Here is a 15,438-nt window from a genome sequence, read left to right as displayed (position 1 = left end):
GAACTTATACAAAATAAGTTCGTCTAAATATAGAATCACGTGTTCCTTTTTCGATACATTTTGCTGCCATAAAAATTATAAACAATATTTTGTATCGTATTCCAAAGAGAAGACCGCAAATATAAACAATGGGAAGTAATTAATTCTCTGTAGCAGTCACTCAAAGAGAAAATAATTAAAAGTTAAGGAAAACAAATTTTAAAATCATAGACATTCAAAGACTTGAGCGTATTTTTGCACAAATTAAAAAAAATGCTTCTAAATAATGCTTTAAACTTTATTTCAGAAGTTTAAGGCCATTTAATTTCAGAAGTTTAAGGCCATTATGGCATTACTCTAAAAAGCGCATTAAACCCAAATGGAATGTTAAATTTTGTAATATCAACTGTTCTAAGCCCCACCTCTTTACACATTTTAAAATTAAACAAACATTACGATCATCATCAGGGACGAAAAAATATTTAAGTAAGAGCAAAAACAAAAAATATAATTAATTAAATAAAATTATTTACTTCAAGAATATTTTTTAAAATTGTTCAAAATTTAAAAAAAAAAGTTAAATTTAATTTAATTCAATTTTTTTTTAATTTAAAATTTTCAAAAATTTTAATACTTTAAAGTCTTTGAAGTTTTTATTTTTTTTATTTCCAGAATAAAAAGTTTTAACACCAATTTTATGGAAATTTGTGGTTAAATATAAAATTTAGAGTAAAAAAAATTAAAAAAAAAGAGAAAAAAATGTTTTATAAATTATTTTTCATGTACAAAATATTTTTCAAAAATATATTTTCATCCCTGATCATCATAATCTGGTGTGGTCCTTCTACAAACCAGCGTCACATACAACTTAACAGAGATTAAAAATTACACCAACCAAGTGTCATATCTCGCAAGAAATCCGGTTGACAAAAATGTGCTTTGTCGTTCGATTTCTTCAAAAATATAAACAAACTTTGAAAAAATACAACTACTGGACATCACGATCGTGACACTCGTCAGTCTAATTTCGTCACTTGTTCGGAGAGGATCAAATATAGTTCGTAGTAACGTTAACAAGGTAACTTTTGTGTGAAGTTATAGAAAGTTTTTATCGATCTCCATGCAAATGTTACAGATTCACACAAATGGAATTGAGACACTCATTTTCGTGTAAAACACCGAGCCATACCATTTTCCCTCAGGTGAGTAAATGTGCAGAGATTTTTAATAAAATTTTAATTAATTTGAAAAATCTCCGCACTATGCCCACAGAAAAAGTTTTGTCACAATTGTCATTCGCAAACATCAAAAAAATGGAAGGAAAAGGGACGAAATTCGGTGAGTTTTCAACAAATTATTTTAATTTTAAAGTGCTTTTGTGATGGAATTTATTTATTTAAAACGAAAAATATTTTTGTATGAAAAAGTTTGTGAGACAAAAAATCTCGTGCCATTTAAACGTGAAAATTCCAAACATAAAAAAAAACAAATTTAACTAAACTCGTACAGCAACAAGAAAAACATTTCTAAAATCTCCATAACGACCGTCGTTAAGCCCTGCCAATTACCTCGTAAGCGCTTCACATGTCTCATAATCATTTGCAAATCACTTGTTTTTCCTCACTTGTAACTTTGAGCAATTTAAGTTTTTTTTGTTTCGAAAAAAATATTTATCCTCATGTCAAGCTAAGCTAAACAATATGCGAAAAATATAAAGAGCAACTCTTCTAACGATTATTATCTCCTGTACAACGAATACGAAAGGTACAAGAAAAACAACTTTGAACGGAGATGGCACACAACAAGCACAACAGGAGTATTAAACCCAGATTAAACTTATTTATTTGAAAAAGTTTTTCTCGAATAAATATTATTTTACAACGGCTTAAAATTTCACAAGAGTGTCGCCTTTGTGTAACAAAATATTTATCTATTCTCTACGTTTCCTCTCGAAGTACTTTCATTTAAACTTAAACTTTTCAAACATCCGACATCCACCTTATATCCGAAATTAGTGTTATTTCAACTCGCAAAAAACTTTGCTACAATTTAAGCACGACAAGGAAAAAAACTGAATTTGAGTGAGGTTTTTCATTAAAATTTGTGACATTCAATAACCTTTTTGTCTCATCTCTTACCGGTAAACATACATTTTCTCCTGCTAATGAAACATGCACACAGGTTAATGTACAACTAACTCAAATTACTTTTGAAAACTTATTTACATGAACATTTTTCTCCATGTGCCTTGTGTACATCTTTGACAAAAGGAATTAAATTGTACACATGTTAAAATGTTCATGTAATAAGTAAATACATGCACGAAGTCGATGTTTCATATTGTTTTGCCTTCTCGACGGAGGGACTTCTGTTGCGAAAAGTTTTAAGTACATGTTTGCACTTGACATTTATTCAAGGTGAAACTCAACAAAACAATAATAATCATAGAAAGTGAATGATTTTTTGAGGGGAAAGGGTGTACTTTTGTGTCTTTTCTTGTTGTTTTATGCTAATTAGATTTTACATGTTCAAGACGATGTTGCCGGATGTAAATCTAATGATAAATGTTATTGTAAAAGTTGTTGTGGTTTATTAGGTGAGACATGAACAATGTTTTCGATGTCAGAGTTGAGGAGGTTTTAAACTTCTTAGACAATTTACTCTCAGACAGATTTTTAGATCATAACGGTTAAATTTCGTTATTCATTATTTTAAAAAAATCCTTGTCTCGTAAGCCAAAATATCTGAAAGACCATCATTTTTTTAATTTTTAGCATGTTGCAACTTTTTAAAACTTATTTACGGTTGATTTAAAACAAAATTATTATATTAAAATATTATTTTTTGTTTAAATTTTTTAGATAAGTAAAATTAAAGGATTTTCGTAAAAAATCCGTAAATATTTTTTTTTTAAATTTCATTTTAACAAAAAAATGAAAACTTCACATAAAAAATTGATTTTGATGATTTTTACAAAATTAAAAGTGAATGCGATTAAAGTTTAAAAAAACAAAGAAAAAAGATTTTCCATTAAAATCCAAAATATTTTAATTTAATTCATTTTTTAATATGATAAAATTATATCATTTTAACATAATTAATCATTGATATAAAGTTCGTTATTTAATTTTAATTACCACTACAATACGGCTACAGATTTGTTACTTCAAAGTAATAGCATATATTTTCCAAATCCTCTTACCAGAGTTATAAAACATGCATTTGATTTTTGATAAAAAAAAAACTATATCAAAATTCTTCTAGTGGCGAAAAAATAACAAAAAAGTTTTTTTCGTTAAAACATACTTTTTATAAATTTAAAATCACATAAAGTTGTAAAAATTGCATACGGAATAAAATGTGTTTTTTTTTTGTATGAGAGATATAAGTTTTAAATATTTACCATAAAGTCTCGTACAAACTTTACACAAAAAACGAGAAGTTGTTATTAAAATTGTTGAAAAATTCCCATTAACGCAATATAATAACTTTTAAAATTATTTCCTAGAAAAACCCCAAACATCAATACATAGAAAAAAAAATAATACAAGCAGTAGGTCAGAAATTTTTAATCAGAAAGAAAGTTTTGTCAAATAATAGAAAAATACGCAAGAAGGAGAAATTTTTAACAATAATACAAAATAAATTGAAAAGAAAAGTTAGTTTTCTCGCTATGACGATATTTCAATTCATCATAGAGCTTTTGAAGTTCTGGCAAGGTGCCTGCAAGCCTTCAATTATTGATTTTCTTTTCTATGATGAACGTTCGTCATTTGTCTCTTGTTCGTAAATTCAAATCCAGAATAAACTTTGTCAGCATAAGTGCTCATTAAACATTTAGACGCTCTCCGGTGAACAATTTTTGCTCATCCTTTTTGCCTCTGCAATGCTGACAAATGTCAGATATGGTAGTCGCTATAATAGTGGAGAGGAAAAAAAAGTATAAAACATTTTAATCCTTTTCCCAAACACATTCACTTTATTAATGCGAGAACGTACGAGAACGACAATCTGCAGTATGTGCCGTTATTCTCCATTCAGTCATATTTTAAAACATTTACAGCATTTTACACCCTTTGTACGCCCTTTTTCATTCAGTTCGGTATGTGATCTTGCTGTGCTTGCTCGTGATGAATTGTGAAACGACACTGACCGGTTGGTTATCCATCGCCTTTCGTTTCACTCGGGTGCATCTGACTTTTTGATTTTCTTTACAATACCAGTCGTCGTCGACGTCGTTGCATGAATTGGCTGGTAAATGCACAAAATTGAATTCATTTGGTTTTGACCACAGAACTTTATATTTATCACAAAGTTTACTAAATTTACGTCACAATATTGTCTCTCATGCCGGACGGGACATGAACAGCAACACAACGACTTACTCAATTTATTGCTATTCCGAGTCTCTGTGTGTTCCGACATATCTGTTGATGACATTTGTATACACGACGACGACGGCATCAACAAACGAATGAGCAAAATTGCATTTTCCACACAAATAAAGGCAGTGATTAAATGCAACCTAGCGGTAACGAACGACACTCGCAAGGGAGTTTACTCCATTATTTATTTATATTTCGTCGTGCACACGAGAGCGTTGCATTTTTGTGTTGAAAGAAGAGGAATTGCACATCGTCTCCGCAATCAGTTGCAGCACTCGATTAGAAATTAACAAGCTAGATTTTTGCTTTATTTATTGCACAAAAGTGTTCTTTTAATCCATTTGAACAAATCTAACGAAGAATGGCGCGCCATATAGATAGAAAAGTAATGAATAAGCAATTATGACACAACTAATTACTTGATCCAAAACTACTTTCGTCGACATTTTTACACCACATGAGACGTTGTTCGCACGAACACCATTTTGTTACATATTACAAAAGTAGCGTTCAGTGATAATGCGAAGGCATCAGTGCAAAGAACAAGTTTTGTGCAAAAAGTTTTCCTATTTCTTAACCAATTTTTCGCGCGCGTCTCTATTATTAGCGCTTGCGAAATAATATTTCTAATCTTTGCACGTAAAAACAGACGAAAACCTATCATTAAACTGTAGCAAAATTGTCTAATGGCAACGAATTAAGTGGTTTTTCGTAGAATTTCGTGAGTAAAGTTCTGGCATCCACGTACTTTGATCAATAAACTGCAATATTTCATTTTAAACCGCATTTCGAAGAAAAGATGCGAAATTGCTCTGGGACTTACGGTGTGTCGAGTTGGATGGTTCAAAATATTCTGAGGTCACGTGGTTCAAAAAATGTATCAGGTCACGTGGTTTAAAAAATTATCAAGCCACGTGTTTTGCCTGATTTGTTAAAAAAAGAATTTTTTAATAACAATTAAAACAAAAATCAAAAATGATTTTCTCGAGACAAAAACAATTCTAGGGAATTATATTTTTGAATTTATCCTCAACTTCGATTTTTGGCAAATTTCAAGCAATTTTGGAATTTTTGGTCAAAAAACAAAATTTAAAAAAAAAAAAAATCACCTAGATTGTTTGTTTTTAGATAGATTTTTTACTGTGTTATTCTTATTTGATGATTTATTTTTTATTTGTCCAATTTTTTCAATTTTTTAAAAATTCTGAAATAAATTGTTTTAAACATTTTTAAATCACGTCTTTCGAAATTTTTCTCAGGTGTCGACTTTTGAACGTTTTTTAATGTTTATTTTTTTCAGATCACGTGGTTTGAAAATTTTACAGGTCACGTGGTTTAAAAATTATTTTATTATTTCCAAAATGTAAATGCAAAAAAAACACATCGCTTAAACGATCACATAAAAAAAATCAAAATGCAGTAATATTGTTGTTTGTTCTTCGAACGAAAATTTAATATATATTTTTTTACCGCATTTCGAAGAAAACTGCGGTATTATTCAGGGAAGTCGTCCGTCTGGTGAATGTGAGCCCAATGTCGTTAATTTGTCAATTTGTCTTTAAGATTAGTTATTTTGACAGAAATACTCGAACAAAAATGTAGAGCCGAAATGCGGTAACTTTTTTTTATCGTTCTTCTGACGATGGCTTCAAAAAGTTTTTTTTTTATTAAAAAAAAAAGCCAAATGAAGCACGACAAGAAAAGTTTCTCCACTGCATCATATCGTCATTTAAAATCTCAATTGCATATAATTTTATTTATTTGTTTAATTTTGTTGTGCGCTTTTTAAAAATGATAAGCATCAACCACTCTCTTTTAATTTGCATGCAAAAATATATTTTTTGGTCTTTTATGAAATTACTGCTTGTCCCATTGGCGCCACATCATGTCACCCATTGCAACAATACACAAGCATTTTATTCGTATCATTAAAGGGATACGCAATGAAATCGGTCGTGGTCTTTTTTGCCTCCACTTTTTAATGTTTAATTAAAATTCATCAAAAATAATTATAACTTTTTTGTGCTCCTCTGTGTGTTTTTCTGCTTTCATTTTAAATCAAAACCACTGAAATATATTTCCAGAATTCGACTATAATTATACCATGAATGAATGGAAATTGACACAAACACACACTAAAACTACTGAAGTGTGCTTTTCTCTCTTTTTATGTCTGTACACTTTTAATTGATGCCTGGCAACCATTTGATGATCACGTGTATCGTCGCACATTCTCTCGACGTATATTTTGTTGTGGAAGCAACAAAGTTACCCCATAATTTAGATCATTAAAACAAACAATTATGTAAGGTCGGTCAAGTTGGTTGACCATTACAGCAGTTTTTTCGCTCTTCACTCATGAATGAAAATCGTCGGACAGGACGATAATGGCATGTAATAATAAAGGTTAGGGTATGTTTTTAGTGGGTAATGTTGTTGGTTTTTATTTTTTTTAGCTAATTTTTGGTTTTATTTTTGCGCATGAACTTGTTGAATTTTTTTACTGATTTCCTTTTAAAGTCACCCGACTCGTTTTTTGTTCCTCTCTGTCTCTCGATAACAACAATAAATTTCGGAACTACTTGAAAATGTGTTCCACCATCCATTGCATTGTCGTCATCATCATCATCAATTTATCACAAAAGCTCTTCTCTCTTGCACAGATGTTGCTCATGTTAAATTGACATTCGCATTACTCTTCTTTTCTCACATGTGGGACGTTACGCGAATAAAATTTTATTTCAAAGAAAATAAAGTCGCGAATAAAATCAATTTTACTGGGCGCTTAAATTTGTTTTGTTTTGTTAACACTCTTAAGATTTTTTGTTTCATTCACGATCTTCGATTTTTTCGATGGCTCTAATCCAATTAGGTCGTTCCAAATTTGTCGTAAGTTTTGCATCTGTAAAATCGATCTGAAACAAAAATTTAAAATTTCAGAAAATTTTTTTATCATACCTAATTTATGTAACGAAGATATTTGATATTTAAAAAAAACTAACAAGGATTTTTTAATTTTTTTTTTAGTATAATGTCACTTTTAAATAATCAAATATGAATTTAATTAACACTAAAAAATCAAATAATTATTTGAAGAGATTTAATTATGTATTTTTTTATAATTTTTTATAATAAAAAGGTAAAATATTTTTTTTTTTCGAAAAAAAATTAATGGTCAAGTACTTGTGACATACGAGTTAAATTTGAACAGCTATAGATTGCCCAAATTTTCCTTCGTTCGGTTGGAACGTGCCATACATATAAAAATTATTACATCACATCCACTAACAATACTCCTCGTAACGCTAGATTAGTTTTGACTCACACATCGTCGCATCTATACTTCAGCCACATTGCTGAAAAAAATAAAAAAAAAACAAAATAGAAAAAATGAACAGTCAAGGTTCGTCTAAAAAACAGACAACAAAATGACATTAAAGTAAAATGTTCATGTAAAATTGTCCCCTTAGGAGTACACAAGAGCGTATTTTAGGCACTTACTGACAATTGCTCCTAGATTTGTGTACAACATCTCACAATTTTTGTATTTTTCCAAAGCCGGAAGTGCGCTAAAAAAAAAATAACCAAAACCAAACTTATTTATATTCAAGTCACTTTTCAACCCCAAAAAAATAGTTCAATGTTTTATTGTTCTCTCCTGAATAGAACCAAGATGAAGAGACTTGACAAAAAAAAAGAAAAATTAAAAACTTGACAAATGCAGACATAAACAAGTCGCACAACAATTTAAAATTGCCCTCGTTTTTATTGTAGCCGAGCTCAGATGTGAATGCGGAAAAATGTTATTTCGATTGCTATGTACACGCGACAAAAATTGTTTTCCAGCAAAACACGGAGTTTAGTATAGCAAGCCAGCAAAAAAAAAGTATGAACGAAGCACAGTGACAAAAAAATGAAACGCGACCAACATAATTATGACGATGATGATGATGATGTTAAAAAAGGATAAATCAGGATAAACATGCGATGCAGAAAACGAGAGAGACAGAGAGAGAGAAAAATGTCCCGTTTTTAAAGTATTTGTCAATCATTTGTCAAATTAATGTCCGTTGTGCCTTATTTGATGTGTTATCACACAGTTTCAGTTGATTTTGATGTGAATGTGGGGAAAAAGGAGTGCGAGAACAAGTGGCGAGGATTAAAGTCAGTTTCATGTCTAGAAAAGGAGCTTAAGGTGATTTTTTTTTTTATTTAAGAAGTTTTGTGTTGCGTCGTGAAAATGAGTGACATTGAACTTTTCAACTTACAATTTTTCATCGTCAAAACAGAACGTGATCAAAAAATTATGACAAAAAAATTAAATTTATTGACATTCAACAAAAAAAAAAGCTAAAAGCATTAACAATCAAGCGGAAATTGACACTTTTTATGTTTTTATGACTGAAATATTTCATTTGAAATAATGTTTTCTCCTGAGAAAAAAAACAAGTCACGTGGAAACAAAACACTCGCAAGCTTCCATGAATTAATTCAGCTTCTGCTTTTCTCAGTAAGAACATCATCACAAAATTAAATTTTACATTTCATATCACTTACACTCGCACACCCACCAAGAAATTCCTTAATACAACCGTCCAACTGTATAAATTTCTCTTTTACATTTCATAACTTTTTTTTCGCTTTCTTCGAACAACAACACTTAACATTGTGCACCATGCAGCAGGGATGCAACATGCAATAACTTGCTATTTTGTTGATTCTAAAAAGCTACTTAAAAAACTTTAATTTCACGCATGAAAGAGTTTTGCTGCGAGGAAGGGGGATAGATGCCGCCCGTTACTTGTTCGTGTTCATTTTATCTTGCAATTTACTTTCCCCTGCTATGATAAGTTTCAAAGATGCAGTTTTTTAGCAGCAGCGTATGTCTCCCGTTAATAAATTGTTGTAAATTTAATGTTTTTGCTGCACAAACAAAAGTTAATAATTTTTTCGCTTTAATTTAGGCTGCTCCTAACGAAACTCAAAAAATAGGGTGAAAAAAAAATAAAAATTTTAATTAATTTATAGGAATAATTTATAAATTTATTAATTTAATTTGTAATTCTTTAAAATACATTTTGACTATTAAAACTATTTGCACGTTATTTTTTCAACAAATCGAATCAAAAAATTTTTGAAGTTTTCAAAAAAAAAACGTTTTAAAGAATATTTTTTTAACATTTTTACAAAACTCATTTTAAATTTAAAAAACCGTAGACGAAGACATTTAAATTTCGATGATTGAAATTTTTTGAATTCGACGTTTTATCATCAAGCTTTATTTTTAAATTTTATTTGGAGCACCCTTATTCTTCTTTTCAACAAAAAAAAGCACTATTATTCACTGTAAGTAGCTTCACTAAAACATGAAAAGAGATGAAAATTGCTTCATCATAACATTTTCCCATTAAATTCTCATTTAACCTGATTATTTTGCTGTCTGTCAAACGTTATCGGGGCAATTTTCGTTCCACTAAAAACCAAACCACAGAGGAAACATATTTTCATTCAACACATCTCTTCCGTGTATTCTTTTGTGAATCTACTTGGGTATGTATGGGTTGATTTTTTAATTTTTCGTTTGTGAATTATTTCGTTACAAAGTTGCTGAGTGTCTGTGATGATGTATCTCCCTTCATTCTTTCGCCTTCTTCTCGAGGAAGCCGTCGATAAATGTATTGAATGTTTCTTGTATGAAATACAAAAGAAAGTTTTTTTGCTGAAAAAAAGAGAGGAAATAAAAGATAAGTTTTTTATGAGTCCTAAAAAGAAAAAAAATTGAATTACATAAAAAATATAAATTTGAGCATTTTGGATTTTTAAGTATTTTTTCGTCTTTAGGTAGGAAGAGACCTGAAACTTGAGGTTATTTATCAATTTACTAATTTAAATTTTTTTATAAATTGTGGATTTCGTCCATTCCGATGAATATTTTTTTCACGGAGATCAAAGTCATTTTCCACACTAAGATATGTAAAAAAAAAATGACCAAATTTTTAAAAATTTTGAAAATTTGATATTGTTATTACCGTAATGTAGATAATTCTTATGGAAAAATATCCGTTACAAATTCAAAAAATGGTAATAATTAATGGAACATCAATTTTGAAGTTAATAGAACATATTTTTCACATTAATTTTTGGATTTTTTTAGAAATTATTTAGACAAATTTTAATTTAATTTTCATAAAATCAAAAAATAAATTAATAAAAATTCATTATAATAATTCATTCTCAAAAACTTTTTCAAAATATTGAAAAATTTCAAAATTTCATTAAAAGTTCAAAAATTATATGTAAAAATGTTAATAGAACGACTTCCCATAACGCATGAAACGCATCGTTTTGTAAAACTCTGGCTTAAAACACAATTTTGATGTAAACTTTACACAAATATACAAGTCGCATACATGACTTAAGTGTCAACATTCGAGCAAAAATTTTACTTTCGTGCACTCTAACTTAAACTCAAATTAGTACTTTTGCATTGTCGGAAGCGAAAATGTTTTTTATAACTTTGCTCTTAATATTAATTACTTTTTTAAAAGATGTATTAAGCCACCAATTTGAACCTCCAAGACTTAAAATGACTCAGGATACTTCAAATACGATGATGCCAATTGTGATAGCAACTAGTAGCGTAATTTTTTTACTGGTGATATTTCTCTTTAAATTTTGCAAAATTCAAAGACGTCTGCAAATGTCAGAAATATCAATCAAAATTGAACAAAGTGACACTGTCGTACAGGGGTTTCAGTTTGATGGAGTTGAATTTTATGAAGAATCAGAGGTTCAACCAAAAATGGACTCACTTATAATCGAAAAGGTGAAAATGAGGGCTCCAGATATCCCGCCAAAAGTACCACCACGCACAAAGTCAAGTAAACTTTTCAAAGAACAACAAATAATCGAAAAATTGGAATTTAATAAAGCCTTAAAACAAAAAGATATACAGCAAAAGCTTGATAAACTTGAAGAAATGCAAGAACAAATCAAAGAAGAAGAGAAAGTAGATCAACAACAACAACAAAAGGTTAAACAAGAGAAATTTACACTTGAAGACCAGCAAAGTAAGGAGCAACAGCAAGACAAAAAAGAAGAACAAGCAAAGTTTAAAAAAGACATAAAAACGTTACCCGGAAGATTCCTTCCTCAAAAGGCCGAAGAGTTTGCTCGATCAACTTATATTGCAAAAATGAAAAACCAGCAACTAAAACAACTTCAGGATGCAGATCAGAAGGAGCTTGAACTGTTACAGAAAGATATTCTTCAACAACTAAAACAGCTCGAACTTCCACCTCAAAAACTAAAGCATCAAGAAGCATTAAAAAAATTGCAAAAACTTCAACAGGAAAAACTTCCACTCCAAAACATTCAAGATTCTAATCAAAAACTGAAACAAAGCAAGCTTCAAGAACTACAACTTTCATCTCAAGATTTAAAACAACAAGAAAAATTTAAAAAAATTCCTCAACTTCAAAAGGAGAAAAATGAAATAAAACAACACAAGGAGCTTGAACAGCAAAAGTTAGAACTTCAACAACAACACGAAACTTTTCTTCAAAAACTACAAGAAATTCAACAAAAACAACAAGAAATGATTAACCAATTAAAACTAAAACAAGAATTAATGTACCAAGAAAAGCAAACAACATTTTCGGATCTTTCAAAAAACAAAATCCAACAAAGTTTCAGTTTAGAAAATAATCAGTTCGAACTAGACAAAGAAGTAAGTCACGAAATGAACGAAAATAAAAATCAAAAGGAGTTAACACAAGATTACTTTGATCTTCAAGATCTCTTCAATGACGAATTTTCAACCGATTTTATTCCAAAGTCAGCAGAATCAATGGTTGAGTTCATGAAACCACTCAGTGGTCCCGTCGACGATGATTATCCAATTTATACCAAGAATGCCAACCCCATTCCGGAACACATTGTCCAAAGGTTTTGACGAATACATCGTTGATTGTTCTTCATGAAATAAAACAAGTTAAAAATTACACTTTTTTTGTTTGCGATAAATAAAAAAAAAGAATTGTACCTTTAAGCGAAATCTCAAATTGTGCGAGAAAAAAAATTGTGCATTGTTATTTAAGAACAAAACACTCGAGTGACATTGACCTAGACGTGTTTTGTTTTCAAAAGTGTGTTGACAAACATTCATAAAAAGCAGCTTTTACAAAAAAATAAAAACGTTCTTCTTCCTAAAAAGCTTCTAACAAATCATTCTAAAGACATGTATTTGGTGCATCTGAGGCACAACTGCAAAGAAACTCATTTTATGCATTTTTTAATGTGTGTCTGTCTTCCCTTTTCCTCATTCGGCTGTATCTTTGCCTCTTTCTGGTATGAATCAAGTGTAGAAAAAAAAATAAAAGAAGGAACAAAGAGTACAGTTGCACGAAATAGCAAAAAAGTATTGCCAATAAATTTAAAAAAGAAAACTGTTTGAAGATGAAATGGAAACAAATTGATGCGGGAATTGATGATGGTTGCTTGAAAGAAATTCATACAAAGGAACTGTGATAAACTAATTTCCTTTTTTTGCGAACGAGTGAAAGACTCTTTTAAAAATTTCAATTGTGCTAGTTGTTTTTAATCTTTCTTTTTATGAAAATTATAAGGAAATTTCAATTGACCATGATGCAAATTTCTTATTTCACACAAAAGAAACCAAAACACACAAATAGTTATAATTTTGTATATTTATTTTTATTTTAAAATGTTATGAATCAGATATGAAATATTTTAGGGTGTTACAATTGTACGAGTACTGATCGACGCTGAGACGAATGTTGACCTCCCTCAGGCCATTCGATGCTGATGCTTCGTGGAGCTTCCACGCTTCATTATCAAGTTAATATTGCTTAAGACGATCCAACAAAATTCGGACATAACGATAAACTGGGAGCCCGCTTAGAGTCGTTGCCATTGTTGGCTGCGACCTCGTCAACATCCAATGGACGGCTGCATAGGATACAGAAGTTGTAGTGTTGCTTGCACCAGGTTTGACTTTGTGCCCTTGCTTTCTCGACTTCTTTAAGCTTGACTCTTTCACGCGGTCCGAGTTCTTTCCCGACGTGTTGCCGCATGTGCTGGCTTCGACAAAGATCATAAATTACCAGTCGTCGTACCTCCAAATGTCGCCAGACGTCGTTAAATCTGCTCTAAATGCACCAGTCGTTTCCATCGCAAACTCACCATGCAAATCGCCAGACCTGCGAATTCATACGTGTTTCGGTACGCTGTACGGTAGAACATTCTATGGCTGTACGGGTATACGCGTCACACAGGCAACACGAAACATACGGGCCTGCTAATTCAACTTTATCACTTTCATTCGTCTCAGTGATGTTGACTACTGTATCACGGCGTACAACAAACTCCGATGCCGTGGGTTGTGATCGCCAAATGCCAGGGGTATCCATTTGTGAGCACGCTAATTCAATTTTCGTCCAGCGATTACAACCCACACGAAGTTTGTTGTTCGCCGTGATACAGTAGTCAACATCTCTGAGACGAATGAAAGTGATAAATCACCAGATGGCGCGAAAATTCAACTTTATCACTTTCATTCGTCTTATAGTACTTGTCCCATCTGGTGGTGGGTTTTAGAACTACGATACGGTTACCATCCTCACTGAATTAACATGTGGCGATCTGCATTATCAATTTTATTCGCCTCATTTTGGATTTCCGACCGTCACGAACCTCATGTGCACCTTTTTTTAGGTCACTAGCCTCATCACTTTAATTCGTCTCATGTTTTTACCCTGGGGAATGTTAAGGGGTAAAATCTTGTTAAGGGGTTAAATTAATATTTTGATTAGATTTGATTACTTTCCTTTCTAAACTAGGGTAGGGTAGGATCTATAATGGCTCGCACTGCGCTAAAGCTTCCTCAGTAAATGTCGAGGAATGGATCTTAGCTTTTTACCTGTAATTCCAAGCAGGCTCCCTCAAAATTCCCTCAGCTCTCCCAGAAGGTCCCAAAGGGTTTTTATTAAAAAATCTTTATCAATTTTAAGCACAATTGGAGTCAGAAAATTTTTTTATGATTTTGAGTCTTAAACTACCGACTCTAAAAGGAGTTAACTTCACCCCTTTTTAATCCATAGGGCAGCAAAACTTGGGTGAAAATGAAACTTGAAACGAAAACTTGAATGAAATCAGGGACGGGCTCGATGAAAAAAATATCTCGAAAAACTTTAAAATTGAAAAAAATATCATTTAAAAGGTTTAATTCTATTTGAAATAAAAAACAAAAAAATATAAAATAAGTCCAGGCCACCAAATTTTCATGTCCGGTACTGCATAAAATAAAACGTCACTAAATCCGATCGGCCATCATTGCAACTCGACAGTCGGAATCTGGTAGTCGCTTTGCTCGGTCGACTAAAAAATACGTACGAAAACAAATAATTTTTTTAATTTTTTCGCTCGAAATTCTCTTTTTTTCACTGTACCTACCTATACAGCAAAAAGTGAGCGACCACGAGAAAGTTTAACGAAACAAAAACTCGACAATTTACATGGAAAACAGACGTGATACAATTTTCACTCGGTTTCGCAGCGAGAAATATCGTCAGTGAATATATAATTTATTTATTATTTTACCTGTATTAGAGACGAGGCAATAAAAATATTGATCACAAACGTGACACATAACTATTATTATTTTTGGTTTAAAACCCAAGAGTACCTAATAATAAAATTGAAAGTTAAACTCAATTAAAACATAAATTAGACAAGATAATCGTTATCTTTGCATTACAAAAAAAAAATTGTGCATACGTCGCGTAAAAAACAACAACAACAGTTTCTTGCTGTATTAAAAGAAAAAAAAGTTGAACACAAGCAAAAAATCATCAAGGTGTTAGTACCTGGTTAATGTAGTACCTACGACGAAAAATTTTATATTCAAAGTCGTCACACATGTTAACTTGAAATCCCTTCACGTACCAATACAAAATAGGTATGAACAACAACACACTCTCTATATATGCGAGTAAAAAAATTATAATAATATAAATTAAACGATCGTCGTCGATAAAGTTGTGCAAATATTAAA

The 15,438-nt window shown here is 30.9% G+C and overlaps 1 protein-coding gene across 2 annotated transcripts in view; it reads left to right on the top strand.

The window, feature by feature from the left end:
* The first annotated feature begins 1,292 nt into the window (after positions 1-1,292).
* LOC134831203 (uncharacterized) overlaps positions 1,293-15,438 on the top strand; it is a 34,367-nt gene continuing 20,221 nt past the window's right edge. Inside the window, exon 1 of one of the 2 annotated variants that reach the window (XM_063844870.1) lies at positions 1,293-1,317. The gene's annotated coding sequence lies outside the window, so the exon portion shown is untranslated. Of the gene's footprint in view, positions 1,318-14,743; positions 15,343-15,438 lie in introns of those variants that run through there. The other variant, XM_063844871.1, reaches the window with a different exon arrangement.

This window comes from Culicoides brevitarsis, chromosome 2 (assembly GCF_036172545.1).
Source record: "Culicoides brevitarsis isolate CSIRO-B50_1 chromosome 2, AGI_CSIRO_Cbre_v1, whole genome shotgun sequence".
NCBI classification, from domain to species: Eukaryota; Metazoa; Arthropoda; class Insecta; order Diptera; family Ceratopogonidae; genus Culicoides; species Culicoides brevitarsis.
This window is presented reverse-complemented; position numbering and strand designations above follow the sequence as displayed.